The 14,897-nt window shown below is 40.7% G+C and overlaps 1 long non-coding RNA gene across 1 annotated transcript; it reads right to left on the reverse strand.

The window, feature by feature from the left end:
* Positions 1–411: 411 nt before the first annotated feature.
* LOC115465196 lies at positions 412–10,563 on the reverse strand. The gene is made up of 3 exons (XR_003941354.1): positions 10,481–10,563; positions 1,089–1,094; positions 412–421 (listed from the first exon to the last, which is right to left on the reverse strand). It is a non-coding gene; the product is annotated as an uncharacterized LOC115465196 (long non-coding RNA).
* Between the last annotated feature and the right edge of the window lie 4,334 nt (positions 10,564–14,897).

Raw genomic sequence — 14,897 nt, forward strand, 5'->3', positions numbered from 1 at the left:
ATTTGCACCAAAGTAATCAGTACAGTTACAACCCATTCCCCCGGGTTCTATATAGTGCACCTAGAGATCAGTGCCAAATCTTTGCAGATTCTCTACAATGTGCATAATTAACAAGCTTAACAAGCTAATGAGCAATGATAACAGCACTTAACAAGCAATAATGAGCACTAATTGGTACTGATTAGAATTTAGGCACACAACTTGCTAAACATATTCTGTAATGAAGAGCACCAAACTTCTAATGTGCGCAGGCAAAAAGGGACGTGGTTATGGTGGTGGAAATGGGCATTTTGTGGGCGTTCCAAATTTACACACATAGTTATATATATGGCTTAGTGCATGCAAATCTATGCGCTCGGATTTACACCAAGTTTTCGTTGGTGTAAATGGATGCGCATAGATTTAGGTGCTGAAATATGAACTAAGCATATTCTATAATCAGCGCCTAAATCTAGCGCACTGATTTTCTAGGCACCATATATAGAATCTCCTCCATTAGGTTTAAATATAATATATTACTTCCCAACACTGGTGGTCTGTAATGATTTTTAGTGGCACCATCCACAAAGCCAGTCTCCAAATGGGATCATTTCCTCACACTAACTTCTCCTGTAGTCAGGCTCTGGGCTTGGGCTTCTTTCTCTTTCTTCAGCTGGTAGAAGAAACCCTCCTGTCACCTCTTGCTCCTGCAGTCAGGCAGAGGGTTGGGCTAAACCCCTGCTTTTACATGCACTTCACACTAGGACAATAATTTAAGGACTCACAATGAACATGAACTGACTAAGCCCAAAGGCTGAGCCTTGAACCACACAGACTCTTTCATACAAATCCACACAAATCCACCATAGAGACCAAACAATAATCTACACATGCCTTGGGGTCTCAAGCTTATTGAAGGCAGGCAGAACCACCGCAGCCATCTCATCTGTGAATGCTGTAATAAAAAAAGTACATATCTCCTTTCTACACTAACATAACATACTCTTGGAACCAGAACTATAATGAACTAGCAATGGGTCTTGGATGGATCCTTACACTCTCTCAACAGTTTTTTTTTTAATTTAGGACAGCGTCATAATAAAAATTACAGTGTACTTATAGTAATTATAAACAGTACACATAACATTTCTTGGAAACATGGCCAAACCTATTTCTGTTACAGTTGATCGGGTCACGACAGGCTTGGTACCCAGTACTGGCATTAACTTGCAGAGGTAACTGCTCCTTTTCAATAAACAAATGCTGAGGTAGGGTATAAAGCCAGTAGCTGTTGCTCTATTTATCCCAAGGCAGTAATGTGCATCAGCTACAGCCTAAAAGAAAACAAATCCTGGTTACTTCATTGGCGAGTTGCCATACATGAACAGTAGCCAAGCATGCTTCTTCAGTTTCTCCTGTAAATGAACACCTGTATGTAAGTGCACGGTAAAGCCTTCTCTCATAACAGAGATTTATTATGGAATGGAGGAGTGGCCTAATGGTTAGTGCAGCAGGTGGACCTGGGAAACCAGGTTCGATTCCCACTGCTGCCTAACAGTTGGCAGTGATTTCAGATCCTGGAGAAACTAGGTTCAATTCCCTTTGTAGCTCTGTGTGACCCTGGGCAAGTCAGTTAGCCCTCTATTGCCCCAGGTACAATATACTACTTAGATTGTGAGCCCATTAGAGACAGGGCCAGTACCTATAAAATAAATTGTAAACTGCTTAGGTCTAGGCGATATATAAATACCGAAAATAAATAATACATTTATTTAAAAATATTCATAGCCCACATTATCTAAAAAAATCTAAGGGGTGTGAAGGATCCCTCCGCTTCTCTCAGGAAAACTCTGGCCTCCGGCCCAAGTTTTCTATATGATATTCCACTTAGGTACAACTCCCTGTAATCTTCCAGATGTACCCTCTGACCTGAGGTACATCAGCAGTACTATTCCAGCACAGCTCCCGAGATATCCGCCAGGGAAATTATCCCAGAGGTTTCAAGAATGCAATCCCAAAAACAAGCAGTTTAGAAAAAGTAGTTTTTAATAATGCAGTTCAGGAATTTCCACAGCTTCAAAAATGCAGTTCATAAACCAACAAGACATGAATCTCAGCAGTCCCAATGATGCAATTCAAAATAAGTAATCCCAAAAGCAAAAAAAAAAGTTCCACAATGAAAAACAAGCAGTCCAAAGAAAACAAGCACGTCCAAACAGGCAGTTCAAACAAACAGTTTAGAAATCCCATCAGCAGTTCAGAGGCAGAGAGCTCCCAGGGGTCCCCTCCCTCCTCTGGCCAGCTCTATCTCCTGGCATCCTCCCACTTGACCCTGTTGCTCCCTGGCTCCTCCACGATAGCCACTGCCTTCCCTTGTTTACCAAGACCCCGCACCAAGCAGTTACCTGCTGTCTGAACCTTTTGCTTGTGGATCTTGCCAGAGCTGCAATCTCCATCGGCTCCTCTTGCCTCACTTCTTCCTCCTTTTCTTCCCCCTTCCATTCCTGGCCTCCCCTCCGTGTCTTGGGTTTCACCTTTACCTGCCAAAAATAAGTCTGGCTGCTGTGTTCTGGGCAGTCTGAATTTTTTTTTCAGGATTTGGGTCTTACATCCTAAGAAAACACTGTTACAATAGTCTATGTGGGTAATAACTGTGGATTGTACCAAGTTCCGGAAAGTAACCAAGGGAAGTTATGATTTCACTCGTTTGAGTATCCACATCATATTGAACATTTTTTTCGTGATAGACTTAGCATGGATGTCAAAAGATAAATGGCTATCTATCATTACTCCAAGAATTTTTAGATTGTTAGAAATTGAGAGTTTAACGTCTGGGGTACTAAGAGTAGTTGGGAGGAGTGGAGAGTATTGAGAAGAAAGGACTAGGCATTGTGTTTTCTCTTCGTTTAATTTCATCTTAAAAGCGTTAACCCAAGAGGTTAGGGTGGTCATACCAGTAGTTATTTTATCGGAGATTTCTGATAAATTCGATTTGAAGGAGATAAATATGGTGATGTCGTCAGTGTCGATGAAGGGATTGAGGCCATGTTTGGTCAGTAGCCTGGCCAGGGGAATCATCATAAGGTTGAAGAGTATCGGGCAAAGCAGAGATCCCTGTGTTATCCCGCATTCTGATGACCATGGGGATGAAAATTTTTGTGGTCCCCTTGACTTGGTAGGATCTTGTGGTTATGAAGTTTTTTTTATCCAGTTGATAATGTTGCCACCAATCCTAAGTTTGTCCAGAAGTTTGGTAAGGATAGTATGATCTACCATGTCAAAAGTGCTGGATAAGTCAAATTGTAGAAGGAGGATGCTATTTCCAATTGCTATTTCTTGTTTGAATTTGGATATTAAGGTAAGAAGAACCGTTTCTGTGCTGTGGCCAGAACGAAAGCCCGATTGCAACTCATGAAGGATGGAGAATTTCTGGATATATTCATTGAGTTGCAAGGTCACTCTGTTTTCCATCAATTTTGTAATTAAAGAGATTGAGGCAATTGGACGGTAGTTGGTAATGTCGACTGCAATATGGAAACCACTTTAATTGTAACCACAGAAAGGTGGTATATCAACTTCTCATTCCTCTTCCCTTTCCTAAAGGACTGATAATCTCTCCCCCTCCAAAGCTTTTCCTCTAGCCTGTTCCACCTCCTCTGACATCACTTCCTATTTCTGTATGGGTCAGAGGGAAAGATTCTGACCAGGCTGTAGGCAGTGTATGTACAGTGCTGCCGCTGCCAGGGACAAACAGAAAACCAATTTTAAGGCAGACTGGCACAGAGGGGGTGATGTTAAATTACAGGTGGGGGAAAAGATGCCGGTTGCGCCAAGGACAGGTGTTGGGAGTGGAAGAGAGAGGAAGAGATGTTTGGAGAAACAGGAGATGCTGCAACATGATTAATTTTTAAAATCACGATTAATAATTAATGCATTAATCATAGAGTTAACTGCGATTAACTTGCAGTCCTACACTTTACTCTTTTTGGATCCTGTCAGGTACTTGTGACCTAGATTGGCCACTACTGGAAACAAGATACTGGGCTTCATGGACTTTGGTCTGACCCAGTATGGTGATGCTTATATTCTTATGTATTTATGTCTTGTGGCTTTAGCAAGACTAGAGTGTAAGATGAAACAATTTTAGTCCTGCATGCTGTGGTTTCATCTTTCACTCTTTACTTGTTGAAGGCTTAAACAATGTTCTTTCTGGGAACTGGAGCTTTTTTTTTTTGGTAAATAATAGTTTATGTGTGAGCTGATGGGGTTGTCCCTAAACGGTGGTAAAAAATATTACTGACTGAATTTCCACTGGGACTCAAATGAGTCAGATATAAAACTTTCACCACGGTTAGAAAACTTAGTCTGCTGTTTCAGCTGCTTAATGTTCAGTATTGAGTTTATTCTAAAAAAAAGTCATGTAGATGCCTATTTTAGTTCTTTGGTGCATGGATATTTTTGTATATTTATGGAAGCCTGACCCCTAGTGGTAATACTGCAATATAACAGCGAGAGGTCTCAGTGGCCATTTTGAAGCCCTGAGACCATGAGGTGGAAGTGAGCATTGATCTCATTCCTCCAGACACCAGGGACCCCTGGTATGCTCAGGGACTAATTTGGGGATGGGGATGGGGGCTTGCAGCCCAAAGGGCATTTTTACAGGTCTTAGGTCCTCAGGAAAGAGTGTGAAACTGGGGGAGGCTGCTATGTGCCAGACATATGCCCAAATGTGGGGGTCTTGGGGGTCCAGGGAGTGTCTGTGCTGGCGGGGGGGGGGGGGGGGGGGGGGGGGGGGAGGGGTTGCATGCTGTTGTGTGTGTGGGGGTGGTGTTGGGTGTGCTACCAGTAGAGCTCAGGTACCATTTGGTGAGAGTCAGGTGTGCTATTGAGGAAGGTGTTGGGGTGCAGGTTGTGGAGTGTCAGGTGTGCTGCTGGAGAGGATGATGGGTGTGCTATTGGGGAGGGTTGGCTGTGGGGAAGGAGAAAAAGGTAGACAGATAGGAAGACTTGAAAGACTGGTAAAATGTAAGTAAATCATTTTCTTTGAAGAGTCTTTCATGTGATCCAGTAACAATTTTTCACAGAAACTAAGTTCAAATCTGGTATGAAAAACTACTGCTTTGATTGGCCAAGCTGCCAACAGATAACAAAATGTAGATGAAATTTGACTTGGATACTAATTTTTGGAAAAATTTGATGGGTGTCAAATTTTGTGCTAAATTTTTCTACAGATACAAACGAGCTCCTGGCAATTAATATAAAATGGAGAAAAAACACAGAATATATAATAGAAACAAATACTAGAAAATATACAAGTAAAGTTTATGACACAAACCTTCCAAAACTTAAAAAGAATTAACAAAGATCACAAGTAATGGCCTAAATGATATAAGATGTGCCTCATTTATTCACCATACCTGAGGTTATAGCAAACACTACCATTCAAAAGTCACCACACCACACAGCATCATCTCAATCAAGCAAATGACAAATTCTCACTTCATTCCTAAAAGGCAAACAACAATTATGTAGTCTTGCTTCCTTATGGATCTGATTAAAAAATGGAGTGGCCTGCCTCCACAGTATGTAAGCAGTGTATTGTGCTTCAGCTTGGAGTGTAAATTTACTCCTATTGGTAACTTCCTTGCATTTGATCTCGTCCTATTCAGTAATGAGCCTAGTTCTTTCATTCTCTAGTGTCACTTCCTGATTGTCCTTTGAAGCTGTGCTCTGATAGGTCAGCCCCTGCATGTGACCCTATCTCCCCAGCAAGGAAGGTTAATAGACAGGAGATGAAGTGACGTCAAAACTCTTGAGACCAATTAGGGTAGTCTGAGTTTTCCCTTACCCGTGGTGCTGTCATCCCCGTATACTCAAAACAAAGCAAGCAAACCTATGAGCTGCTGCATCTAAGTTGTCGTTCTTTATTGCTGGCAGCATTTTTATTTAATCTCACTTATATTTTCAAACATGCCAGCTTGTGCAGCACACGGATGTACACAGAGGAAGCATAAAAATGGGATAGAGTAGTAATTTGTTATAAATCTTAATCAGTGTTCAGTTGGAGGGGCTGGTTACAGGGACTCCCTAGCATGTGTTATATTTGTACAGAGATTTTTTTTCTCCTGGTAATGGGCCACTAATACAGATATCATGTTACGAGAACCATTTATTTATTTATGACAGTCATATCCTACATTTAACATGTATTAGGTTGAAAACTGGGAGCATTTGAAAGCTTTTTTTTAACCTGTGCCTAGATGGTATGTGGGAACTTGCTCCTTCTGTTTTGAAGAATGCAGTTGTAAATTATAAAAACACACTTAATATTGTTTATTACTATTATTTACTACTGGTTGATATACAGCAGAAGTTAACCAAGTTAACTTCATGCTTTGATATATAATTTTTAAGAGTATTTTTCTCAGTCATTAACCAAATACAAATAAAATTATAATGTTAATTATATGACCGTGTCTGCCTCTTATGGTAGCTTTTGTTAATTAAAGCCGTGTCAGAAAAATATTTGCAAGTGTGATTTTATTATGCAGGCAAACAATACACCTCCAAACTACAAAATAGCAAGCAGCACAGTATTAGTCGCCAAGTTTATACAAAGTTGATTATTTTCAGTGGAAAATAAATCTGTTGGCTGCCTGCTATGTGAATTTTCTATCACTGTTTAATTATTGCTACCAAGTATTACATATTTAGGGCATATGCCTTAAACATAGATTGTTTACATTTGTTTATGTAGACCTTACTTGCACATGGTATTGCTTATTAAACCCAAAGGCAAAACCAAAGTGTGGTTAAACAATTTAGTATAAACTGTGTTGTTTATAGCTTTACTTGTTATGAAATGCTTTGAGTCCTACTGATCTGTACATCTGTTGTGTTATTTTGGTGGGTGGAAACAGTCAGGTGGGGAAGGGTTCTTGGGGTAAAAGTAAAAGTTTTTATTGTGCCATGTTGGATGGTTTACTGTTTTTTTCTTGATCTGTATGAAGCTTATCAACCAACATGTTTTGCTTTTACTAAAGATGATTAAAACATAAAAAATAAGTTTTGGATGTTACTGAATTCTATTATTCTGTCTCACTGTATTTCCAGTTTTGGCATAGTATGAGCCATCACAAGAACAAAATATAAGAAAACCAATGGGCTGCATTAGGGGCTTATAGCCATTTAGCTATGTTTCCACAAATGAGAGATCTGTTTGGCAGAAAATATTGTTATTATTTTGACTTATTAACCACTTGTCCCTGAAACATGCTCAAACAACAGAAAAATCCATTTGTGTATCAAAAAAGGTAAAGTTCTACAAAATAGATGACGATGTGATTACATGTGCCCCAATGAAGGAGAGTTTAATTCAACTTCCCTTAATTTCAATATATTCCATTATCTTTATAACACCAGGCTTCCCAAGGCAGGTTACACAACATTGAAGATGAACCCATCAGGAAACAGGATTTCCTCACTGAAATTTGGCCATCTGTATTGTATACAGTATATTTATTTACTTTTTAGTGTAGAAAAATGAGCACAAAATACAGAGTTTAAAATTGCTGTTTCTAGCAGCTATAAATTTTAAGCTGTTTTAGTGATAATCAATTGTTATTTCATGATATTCTATCTACATATGGGAAGCTTTCAAATAAATTAAAATCTGTCCAATAAGTAAAAAAACAAAAACAACTTTTGACCTCCACCTTTTAAGGCACTGTCTATCAATTGAAACAGCTTTTAGACTTGTTACAGATGAACCAAAAAAAAAAAAAAACCCCGACAATGTGGATGGAGCAGCTCATAGGTTTACTTGGTTTGTTTGAGTAAACGGGGATGACAGCTGTGCTGGGAAGGGAAAGTCATTCTATACTAATTGGCTTCATTGCTTACAATGGACTAGATAGGCTCACTTCCACTCCTGTTTATTAAACCTCCTTGCTCCCCAGTCACTGAGATCCTGGCAGGTGCATGTGACCCTTTCTCTTCAATCAAATGCTACCATGAGTGACCTTTGCTGTTACCTAGTTGCATCTCCCTTTCAAGTTTCATCTTCAGACTCTTCACACCTACTAATCCGTAACAGTGAATCTGATTCAGTTTCTACATACTGTAAATTTAAGTTGCTTATATTATTTACAATAAACAGTTGAAATTCAGAATACAGAGTCTTCTTTGGACTTTTGGGCTAGTGCTGCTGGGTTTACCTGTCTAGATAAGGACTCTTAGGCTAGAGTTAGAGTGGGAGGGTGGGGGGATGGGTTTTTTTTCCTTGTAATGTTGTAAAATGATGTTGGTGTTTTTAAATGCGTTCATTGGATTTGTTCTAAGTTGTTTTCTTTATTGTTGTCAAGCTCACCTAATACAAAGATTTAAACTACCTGTCTGGATACTAAAGCATGTGCATGCTCTAAGCAGGCAAAAACCTAAGGATCCTTTTACAAGGCATGCTAGTGGTTTTAATGTGCACTCATCATACAAATAATATGGGCAACTATAACGTTTAATGCGTGCTAAAAACGCTAGCATCTATTCCTCTGCTAACCAAACTAATGGAAGGTATGGTGACCAAACAGCTCACCAACTACCTAAATACATTTTCAATACTTCACGACTCCCAATCGGGATTTTCGATCTAACCACCGCACTGAAACAGTACTAGTAACTCTCCTGAATAAATTTAAACAAAGTATTTGCAACTGGCAATAACATACTTCTCATACAATTTGACTGTTCAGTGCTTTTGACATGGTTGACCATGGAATATTACTACACATCCTAGAATTCTTCAGAATTGGAGGTAACGTGCTCAATTGGTTTAAAGGCTTCCTGACCACAAGATCATACCAAGTGATATCTAACTCGACTACATCAGCCCCATGGATACCTGAATGTGGAGTCCCTTATGATTGGCCCTTGTGCATATACTTTATGAAATAAGCACATATGTGCCTATGCTTTCCAGCACACACAATTACACCTGCCTCAGAGCCTCAGAGTAAATGTGTTTGCCTAAGGTCCCTGCGGTAATTTTATTAAGTCATGTATACATGCACAACATTGGTGCCTATGTGCTTTTCTTAAGCAGGTATCCTATTAGAAAATTACCCTCCACATGTTCCTTTTATTTATGCCATTTTATAAATTCCTATTGGTTAATTAGCTTGTTCTCAATGGTAGGCAATCTAATGGGATCTCTAGTACAGAAAAGGATTATCCAACCAGTGACAGCATGATCTGCTAGGTAGTACAAGTGAGTGCTTAGGGTGACAAATTGCAGGGATACCTCAATTTCCATGCGAAAAAAATTGTGAAAATAAAAAGGCCTGTAAAAAAAGACTGCACCGTGAGACTTTTGCTTGCAAACATTACATTTAAAAAAAGTTGTTTACGTTTTACAATGCTTTTTGCAGAAGCGTTGCTTGCACTATTTTTTCTGTTCCTTTTTTTTTTTGTCTTTTCATAGATTGCAGGATGTGCTGTTTCACTGACTTGTAGGCTTTTGGAATTTATTTTGCCGTACATTTGTTTTGAAACTTTCATCTGGCCCTGGGATTTGTAACAGGATTAATAAGCTAGAGAACATGAAAAAAATGGTTTGCGAAAAGCTTGAGAAGTGGTTCACAGTGTGGCAAGTGAAATTAAATGCAAACAGAAAGCCCATATAGGAAAGGGATAGTGTGATTTCTTCCAGTGCCACTAAAGCAGAGTTTTTCAACCAGTGTGCCGCGGCTGCTTCCTAGGTGTGCCTGGAAATCTCCTCCATATAACCCGGTAAATCGCACGAGGCCTATGATCTTCTTCCTCCCACTTCTCGGGTCTCTCTCCTCTCCGCCATGATCTTTAAACTTTGTGGTTGCTAGCAGTTATTAGAAAAGGCCTTCTTCTGGCTTGCCCCAGGGTCCTTCCTCTGACTCAACTTCCTTTTGCCATGGGAGGGACATGGCAGAGGGAAAGCCTTGGGATGGCCAGAGGAAGGTCTGTTCTAAAAGCTGACAGCAACACAAATTTTGAAAGAATCAGAGCGGAGAAAAGAGAGAGGCCTGAGGAGTGGGTGGAGAAAAGTAGGAGAAGAGATAAGACCTAAGGGAGAGGGGAGATGTGCACATATGTGGGCAGGAAGGGAGAGGGGAGATGGGCTACAAATGTGCAGGAGGGAAGGGAAGAGGGAAGACAGGCCGCACTTGTGTGGGAGGGAAAGGAAGAGGGGAGACGGGCTGCACATGTGTGGGAGAGAAAAGAAGAGGGAAGACGGGTTGCACATATGTGGGAGGGAAAGTAAGAGGGGAAACAGGCTGCACATATGTGGGAGAGAAGAGGGGAAACAGGTTACACATATGTGGGAGGAAAGAGGGGAGACATGCTACACATACATGGAAGGGAAGAGGGGAGACAGGCTGCACATGAATGGAAGAGAGAGGGAAATCAAGATAGATCTGAGAAGGAGGCAGAGAAATTGAAGAAAGCTCAACTTGAAAGATCAGAACCAAACAGACAGGGCAGGAGGTTAGAAGAGAAATTGCAAATGGAAAGGAGGTCCTGGAAACAGAGTTAAGAGCACAGACAGAGGAAAGCGGAGCCAAAGATTGGGAACAAGATGAGTGGAATAATAAAATCACCAGACTACAAAGATAGGAAAAATGATTTTATTTTCAGCTTAGCGATTGAATTATATTGATGTTGAGAATTTACATGTCAGCTTTATTCAGTGCTTTTTTTGTAGGAAAAAAAGGTACATAAAGTACATAAATGTTGCCATACTGGGACAGACCGAAGATCCATCAAAGCCCAGCATTCTGTTTCCAACAGTGGCCAATCCAGGTAACAAGTATCTGGCATGATCCCAAAACAGTACAATACATTTTATGCTGCTTAATAAGCAGTGGATTTTCCCCAAGTCCATCTTAATAGTGGCTTATGGACTTTTCTTTTAAGAAGATATCTGAACCTTTTTTAAACCCCACTAAGCTAATTGCTTTTACTTCATTCTCTGGCAACGAATTCCAGACTTTAATTACACATTGAGTGAAGAAAATGTTTTGCGGCTCCTTTCTGATCCCTCGAAGCAGGTCTGTTTAGACCAAAATGCCTTTTTTGGAAATACGGGGCCTTAGGAGCTTGGATCTGAAATAGCTGGGGCTATAAGAGGTCCCATAGCCCGATGTAATTATATCTGATGTCTCTTCGTATTTCGGTGTTTTTGAAATTATTTGAGCTGTCACATTTGTGTGTGTATTGCCACTTGTGATTGCTTCCCTTTTTCCTACTTAGAAACCCAATTATTAGCAACATTCCATGTTACCAATCCTAGGGCAAGCAGTTGCTTCCCTATCTCTGTCTCAATAGCGAACTTCTTCAAACCTTTTTTAAACACAGATACATTAACAGCACAGCTGTTACCACATCCTCTGGCAAAGAGTTCCAGATCTTAACAATTTGTTGAGTGAAAAAATATTTCCTCCTATTTGTTTTAAAAGTATTTCCATATAACTTCCAGGAGTGTCCACTAGGCTTTGTACTTTTGGACGAAGTAAAAAATCGATTTACTTCTACTCGTTCTACATTACTCAGGATTTTGTAGACCTCAGTCACATCTCCCCTCATCTGTCTCTTTTCCAAGCTGAAGAGCCCTAACCTCTTTAGCCTTTCCTCATACGAGAAGCATTCCATCTCCTTTATTATTTTGGTTGCTCTTCTTTGAACCTTTTCTAATTTTGCTATATCTTTTTTGAAATATGGCGACCAGAATTGAACACAATACTCAAGGTGCGGTCACACCATGGAGCGATACAGAGACATTATAGTATTTTCAGTCTTATTTGTTATAGTATTTTCTGTCTTATTCACGTCTACCTGTTCATAAGTACATAAGTATTGCCATACTGGGGAAAGACCAAAGGTCCATCAAGCCCAGCATCCTGTTCCAACAGTGGCCAATCCAGGTCACAAATACCTGGAAAGATCCCAAAAAAGTGCAAAACATTTTATACTGCTTATCCCAGAAATAGTGGACTTTCCCTAAGTCCAATTTAATAATGGACTTTTCCTTTAGGAAGCCATCCAAACCTTTTTTTAAACTCTGCTAAGCTAACCGCCTTTACCACATTCTCCGGCAACGAATTCCAGAGTTTAATTACACGTTGAGTGAAGAAAGATTTCCTTCGATCATTTTAAATTTACTACTTTGTATCTTCATCGCATGCCCCCTAGTCCTAGTATTTTTGGAAAGGAATAAACAGGACACTTCACATCTACCCCGTTCAACTCCACTCATTATTTTATAGACCTCTATCATATCTCCCTTCAGCCGCCTTTTTTCTCCAAGCTGAAGAGCCCTAGCCGCTTTAGCCTTTCCTCATATGGATGTCATCCTATCCCCTTTATAATTTTTGTTGCCCTTCTCTGTACCTTTTCTAATTCCACTATATCTTTTTTGAGATGCAGCAACTAGAATTGAACACAATATTCAAGCTGCGGTCGCACCATGGAGCGATACAAAGGCATTATAACGTCCTCATTTTTGTTTTCCATTCCTTTCCTAATAATACCTAACATTCTATTTGCTTTCATAGCTGCAGCAGCACACTGAGCAGAAAGTTTCAATTTATCATCAACGACTACACCTAGATCCCTTCTTGGTCTGTAACTCCTAATGTGGAATCTTGCATGAGGCAGCTATAATTTCGGGTTCCTCTTTCCCACATGTATCACTTTGCACTTGCTCACATTAAGTTACCCTGCCATTTAGATGCCCAGTCTCCCCAGTCTTGTAAGGTCCTCTTGTAATTTTTCACGATCCTCACGCGATTAACAACTTTGAATAACTTTGTGTCATCAGCAAATTTAATTACCTCACTAGTTACTCCCATCTCTAGGTCATTTATAAATATGTTAAAAAGCAGCGGTCGCAGCACAGACCCCTGGGGAACTCCACTAACTATCCTTCTCCATTGAGAATACTGACCATTTAACGCTACTCTCTGTTTTCTATCTTTTAACCAGTTTTTTTAATCCACAATAGAACACCACCTCCTATTTCATGACTCTCCAATTTCCTTCTGGAGTCTTTCATGAGGTACTTTGTCAAATTCCTTCTGAAAATCAGATACACAATATTAACTGGCTCACCTTTATCCACATGTTTCTTCATCCCTTCATGGGTGGGGTTCACCACCTGTGGCTCTGCCCCTATGATAGCCACACCTACATTAGCCACACCCCTTATACCAGCCATGGTGCATATAAACAGGCATCATTGAAAATATTATACTAGTATAGGAGAAAAAAATAACGTGATTTTTTTTCATTATAATAATTTCTGTAAGCTGTTGCAGCTCCAGTATACCCAGTGCAAATAAGACAGCAGATGTTAATTCTCAAACTGGACATATTCCAAACAACTAAAATGAAAATAAAATGATTTTTTTCTACCTTTGTTGTCTGGCGACTTTGTTTTCCTGATCATATTGGTCCCAGTCTCTGATTCTGCTGCTCTCTGAGCTCTTAATTGTGTTTCCAGGGCTTCCTTTCCATTTATTTCTTTACTTTCCTTCTTTCTTCTTCATTTCTTGCTCTGCATCCATAAGTAAAAGCTGGGTCCTCTGTGGGATTGACGGATGAGGTATAACTTGGATCCAAGCTTTTGCCTATTTTCTCCATCATGTGCAGTTTTTCTCCTTTCTTGCCTTTCCCTTATCTCCATACATGTGCATCTTCTTTTTTTCTCTTTCCTTCCCTCCATCCAAGTCCAGCATTTCTCCTTTCTCCCCTGTCCTCCCCTCCACCCATCCATGTCCAGCAATTCTCCTCTCTCTCTCCTGCTCTCCTCGCCATCCATTTCCAGTATTTCTCCTCTCTTCCCTGCCCTCCCCCTCCATCCATGCCCAGCGCTGCTCTTCCCTTGCCCTCCCCTCTCATCCATGTCCAGCGATTCTCTCTGCACCCCGTCCTCCCCTGCTATTCATGTCCAATGCTTCTCTTTCCCCTGTCCGCGCCCCTCTCATACATGTCCAGCGATTCTTTTCTTTCCCCTGCCTCCCCTGCTATCAATGTCCAGTGATTATTCCTCCCCCCCGTTCATCCTCTCTGCTGCCTGCCTATGAGTCCGGACCCCAGCATTCACGCCAGTGCAAAGATTAAGAGAGGCTGCCGGCATCAGGCCTTCCCTCTGTGAGTCCGCCTACTTTGTTTCAACTTCCTGTTTCCCGCATAGGCGGGCCTCACAGAAGGAAGGCTCTGATGCCGGCAGCCTCTCTTAATTGCTGCCGAGTCGCTAAAGAAAAGGAGGGTTGCGGGGAAGAGGGGAGCGAGAGGAAGGGTGCAGGCCAGCTGCAGGGGAAAAAAAAGGTGCCGGTACACTGTACCGGCGCAAAAAAAGCCCTGGCTTTATTTGCACTGTACAGGAGGACATACATTTCTTTCTATTTCTCTAGTGTTGCTTAACATGCAGAGCCTGGTATATCTGCTTTCAGTTTTTGTCTGCATATTTTTTGCAGTTCCCTATTTTGTATCAGTTGAGAGTCGTGTTCTACATCTGCAACTGAGGTGAAAAATTGACATGTGGTGTCTGTGCAGGAATCTGTAACAGTCCATCTTGTTCCAGTTTCCCAGTAGCAGGTATATTGGTGGTCTAATATATTTCGGTAGCATAATTAAATGAAATAAGTACTCCCGAAGATCACGGATACGGGTGGGGATGGAGGAGATTACTTGCGGGGATAGAATGGATCTTAGTGGAGACGGGTGGGTATGGGTTAGATTCCAGTGGTGTATGGGTTAGATTCCAGTGGTGTTCCTTGACAATTGTTGCCCCTTGTAAGTGTGCTGTGAGATGAAAAAGGTTGAAAATCAGTGCACTAGAGAATGAAAAAGAATAGAAACATGGGGAAGAACTGGATACAAGATACAGT

The sequence above is a fragment of the Microcaecilia unicolor genome, chromosome 3, assembly GCF_901765095.1.
Source record: "Microcaecilia unicolor chromosome 3, aMicUni1.1, whole genome shotgun sequence".
Lineage (NCBI taxonomy): Eukaryota > Metazoa > Chordata > Amphibia > Gymnophiona > Siphonopidae > Microcaecilia > Microcaecilia unicolor.